This window comes from Dipodomys spectabilis, unplaced genomic scaffold, assembly GCF_019054845.1.
Source record: "Dipodomys spectabilis isolate Male_0828 unplaced genomic scaffold, ASM1905484v1 ptg000147l, whole genome shotgun sequence".
In the NCBI taxonomy this organism is placed as follows: Eukaryota; Metazoa; Chordata; class Mammalia; order Rodentia; family Heteromyidae; genus Dipodomys; species Dipodomys spectabilis.
This window is the reverse complement of record NW_024870824.1, coordinates 15,043,428-15,058,831: the sequence shown is the minus strand read 5'-3', so window position 1 is coordinate 15,058,831 and position 15,404 is coordinate 15,043,428.

Genomic DNA, 15,404 nt, shown 5'->3' with positions numbered 1-15,404 from the left:
ACAATGTAAGGCCAATTCTGGCATCTGCACAAGATCCTTTCTCAATCAATAGCGGTGTATTGTGCTACACACTTGTGTGGGAGGGTGAGAGTTGGAGGAACTTGATTCTAGGATTTCTCTGAAGAATAGTTCATTGTGTAATTTGCTTAGTGATTCTGTCTTGTTAGAAAGAAGCTGAGCACCCCAGCTGTCACTGAAAACCTAAAATGGATGAATCATGGTCTAGTCATGGGCCCATGCAGGAAGTGAGATACTATTTTAAAAACATAACTCATTTTAAAAAAAGGCTGCATGGATGACTCCAGTGGTAGAAAGACTACTTACCAATCACAGGATCTTGAATTAGGACTACATCCCTGCCCTGGAATTGCCAAGAAAATAACTGATTTCAAAGTATGGAGGTACATGCCTATAATCTCAGCACTGAGGAGGCTGAAGCATAAGTATTCATAAGTTAAAGGCCAGCCTGGGATATGTTGTGAACTCTGACTCAAAATAAAATATTTTAAATATTAGGAGGTAGGATAAGCATAATATAGGAGTGCATATGAACAAATACAGTGTTCGAATCAATGTAATGATGACACTGGAGACCACACATATTGCACAATGAAGGTACACTGATAAAAACGTTAGAGAGAAGTTATGGAATTGAATATTAAAATGAGCAATATTTAATACTTGCTTTAATTCTGAAAGATTACAAATAGTTGTACTAGAGTCCTTTATGTTTGAGCCTCTCAGAAAAACATTTTTCCTATGTTAGGAATCTCATAACTATCACAGCCAATGTAATTGGATAGATCCAAGTGAAGAATGGCACGATTCCTTTCTGTAAAGGATAAAATGTCTTAAGGAAGAGAGCAGGGAACTGGTGGCTAATGTCTGGAATCTGAGCTCCTCAAGAGGCTGTGAAGTTTAGATTGATATCTGAAGCCAGTTGGAGCAGAGCAGTCCATGAGACGCTCATCCTCAATTAACTGAAAAAACTGGAAAAGGAGGTATGGCTCAAGTGGTAGATAGAAGGCTATGTTGAATGAAAATCCAAATGAGAGCTGAGACTGAGTTCAAGCCCCATGACTGGCACAAAAAATACCAAGAAAGTGTATTGACAATGAGAGTCTGCCTTCAAACATAATACAAATACCAAGAAGAAAAGTGTAGTAAGTTTAAATATGAAATGATTTTGTAAAGGATATCCTGCTGAAACAAGAGATGCATGTATATGTAAGACACATATTATAAGATAAAACAATTGACTTTCTTTAATGAAAGTAGTTGCTTTGAGAATATGTACACAGCATTCCCATACTGTTTATTTATCTAGGACATATGTTTATTTCACTGACTTTCTGGTATTATAACCACCTTACATTTCAAACCAGATATTTCATTTGGTTTCTTGGGATTATTTAGGTTTGATGATGTCATCACATTAGTGTTATTCCCAGCTTTACATCAACAATCTCTATACATGTCTTTTCAACTGTCATCAGTGTTACCACAAAAATATTGAGTAAAACAGGCTCAAGGATCCTTCAACTGTTACCTACAAGTTTACTCTGTTGAAATCAGTACTTGGGCATTTTTCTGGCCTGGTATCAAACTTCTCATCCTTATAAAATTCAATGAGGAGAATTTGTGTGAGCATGTGCCACATGAGTCAACATGGTACAAGTCTTCTAAATGCTCAAATTAGCACATTTTCTGCTCCTCCTCCTCAGAGATATCCAAATATGCTCTTCATTTTTTCTGCAAATTTTTTTTGGTCAGTCGTGGGGCTTGAACTCTGGGCTTGGGCACTGTCCCTGCACTCTTCAGCTCAAGGGGACAGCTCTACCGCTTGAGCCAAAGCACCACTTCCGGTTTTCTAGTGGTTTATTGGAGATAACAGTCTCACAGACTTTCCTGCCTGGGCCGGCTTTGAACTGCCATCCTCAGATCTCAGCCTCCTGAGTAGCTAGGATTACCGGCATTTTTTTGCAATTTTAAAAAATTTACTTTATTGTTATTGTAGAGGTGATGAACAAAGGGATTATAATTACATGAGTCAGGTAATGAGTACATTTCCTTTGGTATAGTGTTTTCTGTTCCCTCACTATCTCCCAGTCCTTCCCTCCCATCTCCTCCCACGAGTTGTATAGTTCACTTTTATCAGTGTCCAATGAGCTCCACTGTTGCAGTTTTTCACCCTCTTCCCTTCCAGTTCTGTACCCTCCCCACAACCCTTCTGAAGATATACATTTAATATCCCATACATAAAGTAAAGAAGACAATCATCAGAAACTGTAAACAGAAAGAAAGAAAGAAAGAAAGAAAGAAAGAAAGAAAGAAAGAAAGAAAGAAAGAAAGAAAGAAAGAAAGAAAGAAGGAAAGAAGGAAAGAAGGAAAGAAAGAAAGAAAGAAAGAAAGAAAGAAAGAAAGAAAGAAAGAAAGAAAGGAAGGAAGGAAGGAAGGAAGGAAGGAAGGAAGAAAGGAAGGAAGGAAGGAAGAAGAAGAAAATAAGGAAGAAAGGAAGGAAGGAAGGAGAAAAAAGAAAGGAAGAAGGAAAGAAAAACAGGTCTCTTGTTTCCATATCTTGGAGTTTGTTTCAGTATGTATATTATTTTATATAAATATGAAGAGGTGCTTAGGCATTGTGCCTTTGTGTTTCTCTCCTAAGAGTTTCCTCTTGAGGTCTCTCTGTGTGTGAGCATCTAGAATCTGTATAATGTATCATATCCCAGTGTATTTTAGATCTAAGTTCCGCATATCAGAGAGAACGTGCCGTTTGTCTTTCTGTACGCTCTTCATTTTTATTTTATTTCCCTCAATTATTATTTATCCACCTTAATTTGTGGCACTGCCTTTGTCTGGAAATATATTTTCTTTAATGACTAGATGTCTAAATTCTCCTCACCAGGCAATCAGAAGCCCACATGATAATTCAGCCCACATGATAATTCAGCCCACAGGATATTATTTTATCCACTAAGGAAGACAATCTAAGTTGATTCCATGAAGACTGACACTGATTGGCTTGTTAATATATTCTATTTGGATCGTGAAATGGTTTTCATGTTTCCCCTTAATCCACAACTTTTAACTATTTACAAATGATTGGCATAAAGCACAAGAAATCTTGAAACTATTTGAGCCCTTCATTGCTAGGACAAAACCCCTCAGGTGTTCCATGGTACATTCCTCAGAGAAATTTGCTTTGTTCCACTCATTTGCCTTTTCTGTCACTGCCCCTAGAAAGCATGTGAGTTGGAGAATTCTGCCCTTTTTATACCAAAGGTAATTTTTTAATTCTCAAGATAACTATCATTGTATATTTTTTTAATGAAAATGGTCATGTTTCAGAGGAGGAGAACATCTGGCCCCAAGGTGATGTATGATCCACAAAACCACTTACCATCTGACAGGGTAGACACATAGACTGTCTACTGTATTGGTAATTGTGTGTGTCCCATAATGATGTTATAAACACCCAAATGGCCTTTGGCAGAAAAAAAAAAATTTCACCAATTCTGCTGCTTGTGATCAGAATCTGTATTTATTATCATTCATCTTTCAAATTTCCATCTTGTGTTTAGCAATTACCCCATACACTTCTACTTAAAAGTTTTTAAATGTAACTATTACCATGTTTCTCAGATATAATCAGTAATGATTCCAGTTGGCATTGTCTCCACGACATTCAATTTCTCCTTGTTTGAAACATGTAGATATTTGTTCGTCTCTAGTTTTCTACCACCTGGTTTCCAATAACTAAATCTAAATCAGATGGCAATGTATGTTGAAAGCCTTATACCTTTATCAACCTTTATCCTAATGAGATAGAATGTAAGTTCCTATTTCTCATTAAGTCTATGCAAGAGCCATGGATGGCAAAGCTTAGAATTGGAAGTCAAGTTTAGCAATTTGGAAATGGTTGAGGTAGTGACATCTACATGTATGTATGTATGTATGTATGTATGTATGTATCTATCTATCTATCTACATGTATGTATGTATTTATCTCTCTGTATGTATGTATTTATCTCTCTGTATATATGTATATATACACATATATGTATATATGCATATATATATGTATATGTGTGTGTGTGTGTGTGTGTATATATATATATATACTGGTCCTGGTCCTGGGACTTGAACTCAGGGCTGGGCACTGTTCTTGACCTCTTTTTGCTCAGGGCTAGCACTCTACCACTTGGGCCACTGTGCCACTTCTAACTTCTTCTAAGTAGTTTATTAGAGATAAGAGTCTCACAGACTTTTCTGCCCAGGCTGGTTTTGAATTGTGATCATTAAATCTCAGCTTCCTGAGTAGCTAGAATTACAGGCATGAGTTACCAGAGCCCAGCAGAGGTAGAGAATTTTATGCTGTACATTTTCCCATTATTCCAAAGTCTAAATTGGATGGTGGAGAAAGAGTTCAAGGAATTTCTTTCCTATGATTATTTACCTACCCTCCCTTTTTAAAAGAGATTGTTTAACTTTGATCCACTGAGATTGGTTCTGAATCACTACAATATTATTTACCGGTTGATTTATGTCTTGTAATCCTTTATAGCATGAGATTATAATGGTTTCAATGGAAAAAAACATGAATCTGTCTTATAATTAAAAAATTCTCATTGATTTGATAGACTAAGTCCACAATTATAATTTTAATAAAAACATACAAATTGGGGCTGGGAAGGTGGCTCAGTGGTAGAGTGCTTGTCTTGCATGCATGAGGTCCTGGGTTCAATTCCTCAGCACCACATAAGCAAAAGAATAAAAGCCAGAAGTGATGCTGTGGCTCAAGTGGTAGAGTGCTAGCCTTGAGCTGAAGAGCTGAGGGACAGCGCCCAGGCCCCGAGTTCAGGCCCACGACTGGACACCCCCCCCAAAAAAACCCCCAAAAACCCCAAACACACAAATTATTTCTACATTTTTTAATCTTTTGGTATCTTACAGATATTACATGCAAATTTTTATTTGAATTTTTATTTTTTCAATGTTTTCTATATATTTGTGTTTATTCTCAGTATTATCAAAGGAAGTTTTGTGTACCTTGCATATTGTACTTCTAACAGTATGCTAACCTATAATAAAGGAACTCACAACTTAAAAAAGTAGGTGTATATTTTCTAGTGCAATATAATGTGATGACATTTTAGAAAATATACTTTTGAAAGTATAATACATAAAATTATATATGATTCTGCTTGTTCTGACAGATGGTCCCATTCAGGAATAAAAGAGACACAGGTTCAAAAAACTGTGAGCTCTTATGAGCTTAATCTAAAATAATGTTTGGGGTAGGGTGGCAATGGTGATGTTGGAATAGAAGTGCATCTAAACTAGAATCCATGAAATATGTGAAGGCTATTAACTAAGTGAACATGAGACATCTCACAAGAATGGAGCATAGAATACCTGGCCAAGATGGAAGATGAACACATCCAATACTATTAGCCAATACATCTGGCTGTGAGGGAGGCTGAGATAGCCAATACCAAATAGATCCCATAATAGCAGGCCTTCTACGGTGTGGACAGTGACCCAGTTGAAATGAGAACCAGCATTAAGTCAGATAGCACTCCTGCTGTCATTCTGAATTTCTCCATCATGCTAAATGAAAACATTTGTTCACCATTTGGAAAATGTGATGATGACAAGCTTGAATAAATTGCGCCCTAGTGGCAATGAAAACAAAAAGTACATCGTTTCCACCCATTTAAATGGCTTTACCCATTTGCTTTGAAGTTTAATTATAACCATCAGAAGAAGCCTCTTAAATATTTACTAACATTCAGTATGAAGAGGGGAAAGTTCCCAAAGATTTTTAAAGTCACAGGGAAGGAGTACTGTTGATGTCAATTACGTCAGTTCCAACAAGTTATTACTAAATTCACCTTAACCAGTGGAAACTAAATGACTGCAAGAATTTTTATTTCTGTATACAAATTTCTTCTCAAATCTACCAACTCTGGGCTACCAAGGTGATCCCAGGAAAACTCAATAGAAGTGTGTCTTCATTGATTGACAAGACTTAGATAATAAACTTGATAAATGTAAGACTCTTCTCTGATGTGGCACACTTTTGGCCCAACTTTATCTTAATTCCAGGTACCAGCAGCTCACATTTCCAGGATCCGGTGCAATTTGGATGATTTTATTTTTGTACTTTTGCCCATCAGTGTTACTTTGTCTAAAATATATCTTGTGTTTGCTACTTAGTTGAATCTAACTCATGGTTGCTGACTAACCAAAAACAAATTGTATTCTAAAAGGTATCCTTCTGTTAACCAAGAAAAAAATAAAAAATTTAAAATAAGCTCAACATTTTACCTTTTGTAGGATGTAATACATTGTAAATTGTTGTGGAATGTGGTATATATATTATACATGATTATATATCAATTATATATGTAGTTTATATATATCATATAATTAACTTACATAAGATATCTATAGTAACTTACATAAGATTTTACATATATATTATATATAATGTTATAAGATTTTATATATATAAAATCTTATGTAAGTTAATAATTACTTTCAGATATCATACTCCTTCAAGGAAAGATAATTATTAAATATACGTTGGCACCCTTTACAAACACAAGAAAAAATTGTAGTAGTGAGGTAACTGTGTAGGATAAAAGTGTCAAAAGAAAGTTTGTTAATTTTGTAATGAAAATTGTTCATTTCCAAAGACAGTTTTCCTTATTTAGCTATGCTGTATGTATGAGACTGTGCATCTTGCATGTTGCATATTGTCTGACTTGGCCTGAGTATTTGAGAAACTTATTCTTTATTTTAAAATATATTTTATTATTATTGTAAAAATACTGTACAGAGGGGCTACAGTTACATGAGTAAGGTAATGAGTACATTTCCTATTGAGCATTGTTACCTCCTCCTTTGTTTTTTGCTTACCATCCTTTCCCTCCCCACCTGAACTCCTCCCTCCCCTCACCCCACCCCCCTGAAGTTGTAAAGTTTGCTTGCAACATAATGTCTTGTACATCTCATTGTTACAATGGGTCATCCTGTAACCTTATTTCAGCATTTTGTTATCTCCCTTCCCCTCCCCAAATTAGAAAAAGGTATATACAAGATGCAGGGCACTGGAATCAAATACAGTGAAAACAGGAGTCATACCATGGGAAAAGAACATACAAAAGAAACAAAAAAATCACATGGTACATTATAAATACATTAAAAACAACAAGAAGAAAGGTAAAACCACTTGTGTCCCTATCTTGGGGTTCATTTCACTTAGCTTCATCTTATATGGTCATATGAACATAGCTTTTGACTTTTTCTGCTTGTCCTACACATGTACTAGTTATTGCAAATAAGGGAAACCATGGGACCTGTGTTTCTTTGGGCCTGGCTTACTTCACTTAATATATAATACAAGTCGTTCCATTTCCTAACAAATGGGACGATGTCATTCTTTCTGATGGAGGCATAAAATTACATTATATATATATAACATTTTCTTGATCCATTCATCTACTGAGGGGCATCTGGGTTGGTTCCATATCTTAGCTATGGTAAATAATACTGCGATAAACATAGTTATGCTGGTAGATATAGTATAGCCTCGTTTGTGATAATTCAGGTAAATGCCCAAAAGTGGAATTGCTGGGTCATAAGGGAGCTCAATGTGGAGTCTTTTGAGGAACCTCCATATTGCTTTCCAAAGTGGTTGAACAAGTTTACACTCCCACCAACAATGCAGTAGGGTTCTCTTTTGGCCACATCCCCTCCAGCATCTGTTGTTACTAGATTACTTGATTATAGCCATTCTAACTGGGGTGAGGTGGAATCTCAATGTTGTCCTGATTTGCATTTCTTTTATGGCTAGAGAACTTGAACATTTCTTCATGTGTCTATTGGCCATTCTTCTTTCCTGTTCAGAGAAGTTTCCCTTTAAGTCTTTAACCCACTTATTTATCAAGCAGTTGTTTCTTTGAGGATTTGTTGTTGGGGAATTTAATTTTTGAGTTCCAAGTATATTTTAGATATGAGACCCTTGTTTGTTGTATGGCTAGTGAAGATCTTCTCCCAATCCTTGGGCTTTCTATTGATATTGCTAGCTATGTCCTTTGCCATGCAGAAACTCTGCAGTTTCATGCAATCCCATTTTTCTAACCTTTCTTTGATTTGTTGTGTTTCTGGGTCTTTATTCAGAAAATTTTGACCTGTGCTAAGGAGCCCTAGAGTTTCTCCTATTCCTTTCTGTAATATTTTCGGGTGTCTACTTTGACTTCAAGGTCTTTGATCCATTTGGAGTTGATTCTGGTACAGGGTGATATATAAGGAGCTAGCTTTAATTTTCTACAATTTTATTTTACAATTTTAATTTTATTTTACAATTTTAATTTTCCAACTTTGCCAGAACTATTTAATGAAGAGGCTGTCTTTCTTCCATTCTACTTTTTTAGCTTCCTTATAGATGATTAGGTGGTTATAGGTCTGTGGGTTCATTTCTGGGTCTTCAGTTCTATTCCATTGGTCCTCATGTCTGTTCTTGTGCCAGTACCAAGCTGTTTTGATTACTATGGCTTTGTAGTAGAGTTTGAAATTTGGTATTGATATTCCTCCAGCACTGTTCTTTCTGTAGAGGATTGTTTTTGCTATTCGGGGTCTTTTATTGTTCCATATGAATTTTTGGATTGCTTTTTCTATTTCATTGAAGAATAAGGTTGGAAGAAACTTATTCTTATATTACTCAAATATCACAATCCAATAAGCCTTTTTCCTTCATACTATTTATTTTAAAGCATGCATACATATATTTATTTAAATTTACCTGTTGATTAAATACAAATATTTTGCTTTTGAACATTAGCCAAAGTTAATGAGTTTTCTCCAAGATCCTTCATCTTGCCCAGCCACATTAAAAATAATAATACTATGCTTCCAATTGTATGAATATTTATATTCAAAATAAAAGTCTACACTTGACTCCATGGACAAATCACAATCCAGGAGAGGATAATGCCCAAAGTAATATCAAGATTGTGTTATAGTTTAGGGATTATGATGAATCCTAAAACCAAATAAATTCATTGAATTATTTCATCTGATAAACTTATTGTCCTCCTGATATTAAACCCTCAATCTCACATAAGGAAGAGATAGTAAAAGAGAAAGAAAAAATGATCACAAAGTAAAAACAAAGAAACAAAAAAGCTACCGGCATTACATAGCATAGTCATGGTATTAATGCAGTAAATTTTGCATCACATTTTTATTAAAATATTATCAAGTAGGGGCTGGGAGGTTGGCTCAGTGTTAGAGAGTTTGCCTTGCATGCATGAGGCTCTTGGTTCAATACCTTAGTATCGCATAAGCAGGAAAAGCTGGAAGTGGTGCTGTGGCTCAAATGGTAGAACACTAGCCTTGAGCTGAAGAGCTGACGCACAGTGCCCAGGCCCATGACTGACAATATATGTGTGTGTGTGTGTGTGTGTGTGTGTGTGTGTGTGTGTGTGTATTATCAAGTAATGCCAGTTAATGTTACAAACGACATTCCCCTTCTTTTGGAATTGACAGCATATTTCTTTTTTTAAATTTTATTTTATTGTAAAGACACTGTACAGAAGAGTTACAGTTACATGAGTAAGGTAATGAGTACATTTCTTGTCAAACACTGTTACCCCCCTCCTTTGTTATCCTACTACTGTCCCTTCCCTCTCACACCTCCCCCACTCCCCCACAAACTTTACAACCCACAGAAGTTGTAAAGTTTGTTTCCAACATAGTGTCTTGTGAGTGTCATTGTTGCAACATCTTTGTATAATAGCATACATGAAAGTCTGTTTTCATGCTGTGTAAAAGACAGCTTATTTTTCCTGATTCTTGGACTTATTTACACTAAACAGTGATGGAGAATTCATACTCTATTCATTTCTGACTTGCCTGTCTTCACTATATTGCTCAACTTTACATTCTCATTTACGTCAAGATAACTAAAATATACCTGGAACTCTAAAAAATTAAATCTCCCAACAACAAATCCTCAAAGAAACAATTGTCCAATAAATAAGTGAGCAAGGTAATGAATACATTTCTTATCAAGCATTGTTGACTCTTCTTTTGTTTCCCCTACCATCCCTTCCCATCCCCCTCCCCCCCCAGCCCCCTGCCTCCCGTGCCAAAGTTGTAAAGTTTGTTTTTCAACATAACTACTTGTACATCTCATTGGTGCAATGGGTCCACCTGTATCCTTATTTAAACAATTTGTTTTTTCCCTTCCCCTCCACAAATTATACCAACATCAAATACAGTGAAAACAGGGGTTATACTGTGGGGGAGAGACATACAAAGCAACAAAGAAATCATCTTACAAATGTGTTAGAAACAGTAGCCAGAAAGAAAAAATATTTGAGTCCTTATCTTGAGGTTCATCTCGCCTAACATCAACTTATCTGACCTTTTCTGCTTGTCTCAGACATATACTAGTTATTGCAAATAAGGGAAACCATGGGACCTATGTTTCTTTTTTTTTTTAATTTAATTTTATTTTATTTGAGAACATACTGTACAGAGGGGTTACAATTACATGGGCAGGATAATGCATACATTTCTTACCAAGCATTGCAGCCTCCTCCTTTGTTTACCCTTCACCTCCCTTCCCAGCCTCCCCCCTCCCTCCCACCCAATCATACCCCCCCCCCCCCACCGACATTGTAATGCTGATTTTGACATGACATTTAGTACTTCTCATTGTTGCAACAGGTCCACCTGAATCCTTAAAAGACTTGTTTGTCCCCATCTCCTCCACATGTTATACTGACATCAAATATAGTGAAAGCGGGGGTTACACTGTGGGGGAGGGACATACAAAGCAACAAAGAAATAATCTTATAAATGCGTTAGAAACACATGCATGAAAGAAACAAAAACATTAAAATACATACTTGAGGTTTCGTTTTCCTAACATCACATTCTCTGACTTTTTCCGCTTGACTCATACCTATACTAGATATTGCAAATAAGGGAAACCATGGGACCTATGTTTCTTTGGGCCTGGCTTACTTCACTTAATATAATTTTTTCCAAGCCTTTCCATTTCCTAACAAATGGGGAAATGTCATTCTTTCTGATGGAGGCATAGAATTCCATTGTGTATATATACCACATCTTCTTGATCCATTCATCTACTGAGGGGCATCTGGGTTGGTTCCATGTCTTAGCTCTGGTAAATAATGCTGCAATAAACATAGTTGTGCTGGTAGCTTTAGTGTGGCCTTGTTTGTGATCATTTGGGTAAATGCCCAAAAGTGGGATTGCTGGGTCATTGGGGAGCTCTATGTGGAGTCTTTTGAGGAACCTCCATACTGCTTTCCAAAGTGGTTGAACAAGTTTACATTCCCACCAACAATGAAGTAAGGTTCCTTTCTGTCCACATCCCCTCCAGCATCTGTTGTTGTTAGAGTTCTTGATTTTTGCTGTTCTAACTGGAGTGAGGTGATATCTCAATGTTGTTTTGATTTGCATTTCTTTTATGGCTAGGGATGTTGAACATTTCTTCATGTGTCTATTGGCCATCCTTCTTTCTTCTTCAGAGAAGCTTCTCTTTAAGTCTTTCGCCCACTTACTTATTGGGCAGTTGTTTCTTTGAGGATTTGTTGTTGGGTGGTTTAGTTTTTTGAGTTCCAAGTATATTTTAGATATGAGACCCTTGTCCGTTGTATGGCTAGTAAAGATCTTCTCCCAGTCCGTGGGCTTTCTATTGATCTTGCTAGCTATGTCATTTGCCCTGCAGAAGCTCTGCAACCTTATACAATCCCATTTGTCCAGCCTTTCTTTGATTTGTTGTGTTTCCGGGTCTCTATTCAGAAAATTTCGGCCTGAGCCAAGGAGACCCAGGGTTTCTCCTATTCCATCCTGTAATGTTTTCAGAGTGTCTGCTTTGACTTCAAGGTCTTTGATCCATTTGGAGTTGATTCTGGTGCAGGGTGATATATAAGGATCTAGCTTTAGTTTTCTACATGTAGTTAACCAGTTTTGCCAGCACCATTTACTGAAGAGGCTGTCTGTCTTCCATTCTATTGTTTTAGCTCCCTTATCGAAGATTAGATGGCTATAGGTCTGTAGGTTCATTTCTGGGTTTTCAATTCTATTCCATTGGTCCTGAGGTCTGTTCTTATGCCAATACCAAGCTGTTTTGATTACTATGGCTTTATAGTAGAGTTTGAAATTTGGTATTGATATTCCTCCAGCAGTGTTCTTTCCGTTGAGGAGCGTTTTTGCTATTCAGGGTCTTTTATTGTTCCATATGAATTTTTGGATTGCCTCTTCTATTTCCTTGAAGAATGAGGGTGGAATTTTGATAGGTATTGCGTTGAATTTGTAGATAGCCTTGGGAAGTATTGCCATTTTCACGATGTTAATCTTTCCAATCCAGGAGCATGGGAGGTTTTGCCATTTTTTAAGTTCTGTGTTGATTTCCTTTTTCAAGATTTTAAAGTTTTCATCATAGAGGTCCTTCACTTCTTTAGTTAAGTTAATTCCGAGGTATTTTATTTTTTGTGGGGCTATTACAAATGGAGTTGCTTTCCTAATTTCAGCCACACTTTTCTCATTGTTGGCATACAGAAAAGCCATTGATTTTTGGGGGTTAATTTTATAACCTGCTACTTTGCCAAAGTTTTGAATCAGCTTGAGTAATTTGGGAGTGGAGTCTATGGGATTCTTTAAATACAAGATCATGTCATCTGCAAAGAGGGAGAGTTTTATTTCTTCTTTCCCTATTTGGATCCCCTTTATGTCTGCATCTTGTCTTATTGCTGTAGCTAGGCATTCTAATACTAGATTGAAGAGGAGTGGAGAGAGTGGGCATCCTTGTCTTGTTCCTGAGTTAAGAGTAAATGGCTTTAGTTTTTCACCATTGAGTATAATGCTGGCTGTAGGTTTGTCATATACAGACTTTATTGTATTGAGGAATGTTCCATGGATTCCTAATTTTTCCAAAACCTTCATCATAAAGGGGTGTTGGATCTTGTCGAATGCTTTTTCTGCATCTATTGAGATAACCATGTGGTTCTTATTCTTACTCCTGTTGATGTGATGAATAATATTAATTGATTTGCGTATATTGAACCAGCTTTGCATCCCTGAAATGAATCCTGTTTGATCGTGGTGTATGATTTTTTGGATGAATTGTTGAAGTCGGTTGGCCAAAATTTTGTTGAGAAGTTTTGCATCAATGTTCATCAAAGAAATGGGTCTATAGTTCTCTTTCTTTGATGAGTCCCTGCCTGGATTTGGGATAAGGGTTATGATGGCTTCATAGAATGTGTTCGGTAGTGAGCTTTCTCTTTCAATTTCATTGAAGAGTTGGAGGAGAATTGGTGTGAGCTCTGCTTTGAAGGCCTTGTAAAATTCCGCTGTGAAACCATCTGGTCCTGGACTTTTCTTAGCTGGGAGGTCTCTTATTGCTGTTTCTATTTCAATGCTTGATATGGGCCTGTTAAGATAGTTTGCCTCATCTTGGTTTAGTTTTGGCATGTCAATATTTGCTAGGAAGAGGTCCATTTCTGTCAAGTTCTCAAACTTATTAGCATAAAGTTTTGAGAAGTATTCCCTTATAATGTTCTGAATCTTGCTTGTTTCCGTGGTGATGTTTCCATTCTCATCTCTGAGTTTATTAATTTGGGTGTGTTCTCTTCTTTTTCTGATAAGGTTTGCTAAGGGTCTGTCAATTTTGTTAAGTTTTTCAAAGAACCAACTCTTTGTTTTGTTGATTCTTTCTATAGTTTTTTTGGATTCTAATTCATTTAATTCTGATTTAATTTTGATTATTTCTTTCCGTCTACTGGATTGGGGTTTATCTTGCTGCTCTTTTTCAAGGAGGTTTAGATGTGTCATTAAATTGTTAGTTTCAGATCTCTCCAATTTGTTGATGTAGGAGCTCAGAGCTATAAACTTGCCTCTGAGTACTGCCTTTGCTGTGTCCCAGAGGAGCTGGTATTTTGTGTGTTCATTTTTGTTGAATAGCATGAACATTTGAATTTCCTTTCTAATCTCTTCCATGACCCACTCATGATTCAGCAGTGTGTTGTTCAGCTTCCATGTGATACCAGACTTTCTTTGGTGGCTTTTGGTGTTGAGTTCTAACTTTATTACCTTGTGGTCAGAGAGAATGCAAGGTATAACTTCAATGTTTCTGAATTTAGACAAGTTTGCTTTGTGGCCTAAAATGTGGTCTATTTTAGAAAACATTCCATGTGCTGCTGAGAAAAACGTGTATTCTGATGCTGCTGGGTGAAATGTTCGGTAAATGTCTGTTAAGTCTAGTTGATCTATGCAGCTGTTTAGATAATGCATACATTTCTTACCAAGCATTGCAGCCTCCTCCTTTGTTTACCCTTCACCTCTCTTCCCAGCCTCCGCCCTCCCCCCCCAATCATACCCTCCCCCCCCCACACCAACATTGTAAAGCTGGTTTTGACATGACATTTTGTACTTCTCATTGTTGCAACAGGTCCACCTGAATCCTTAAACGACTTGTTTGTCCCCATCTCCTCCACATGTTATACTGACATCAAATATAGTGAAAGCGGGGGTTACACTGTGGGGGAGGGACATACAAAGCAACAAAGAAATAATCTTATAAATGCGTTAGAAACACATGCATGAAAGAAAAAAACATTAAAATACATATTTGAGGGTTTGTTTTCCTAACATCACATTATCTGACCTTTTCCGCTTGACTCATACCTATACTAGATATTGCAAATAAGGGAAACCATGGGACCTATATTTCTTTGGGCCTGGCTTACTTCACTTTTTATAGGGCGCAATTGCTTCTCTCAGATCAGAGCAGGACCTGGTCTCTTCCTAGGGAAGGCTGGAGAAGGGCGGGTGCAGGTTCCCATATCCTCGGTCTGGGCTGCACCTGGATGGCCACTAGATGGTGCTCTCGGGTCCAGAGCAGAGCCGTTTGAGCCCGGATATCTGAGACCAGAGTTTCTTAGGAAAATTCAGCTTTGTATTCACACATCTTTACCAAGGCCTCTTGACAGCGTGATGATCGCATGAGAGCCAAGTTTCTCTCCCCATTAAGTTGTGCATGAGCATCAGGTTCAGCAGGTTCACGGCTCTCCACAGTCCACTGTGAAGAAGCCCTCAGTCTTCTGTCCTCAGAGCGACTTCTCAGCCGGCCCTTCTTCTGAATAAGCGGGGTCTGCAGTCACAGCCCTGGTGGCAGACCTGTCTGAGTCTCTCTTTCTGGCTCTGTGCTTCCTTCCCAGGAGGTAGCACTGCCTGTGGTCTCTTGCAGTCAGGGTTCAGTTTTAGCCTTGCTTGGCTGGGTTCAACTACACAGGCTCCACGCGAGGCAGTGTCCTGTGTGAAAATTTTCCCAGAACACTACTGACATTCTCCTGATGTTGAAGCTG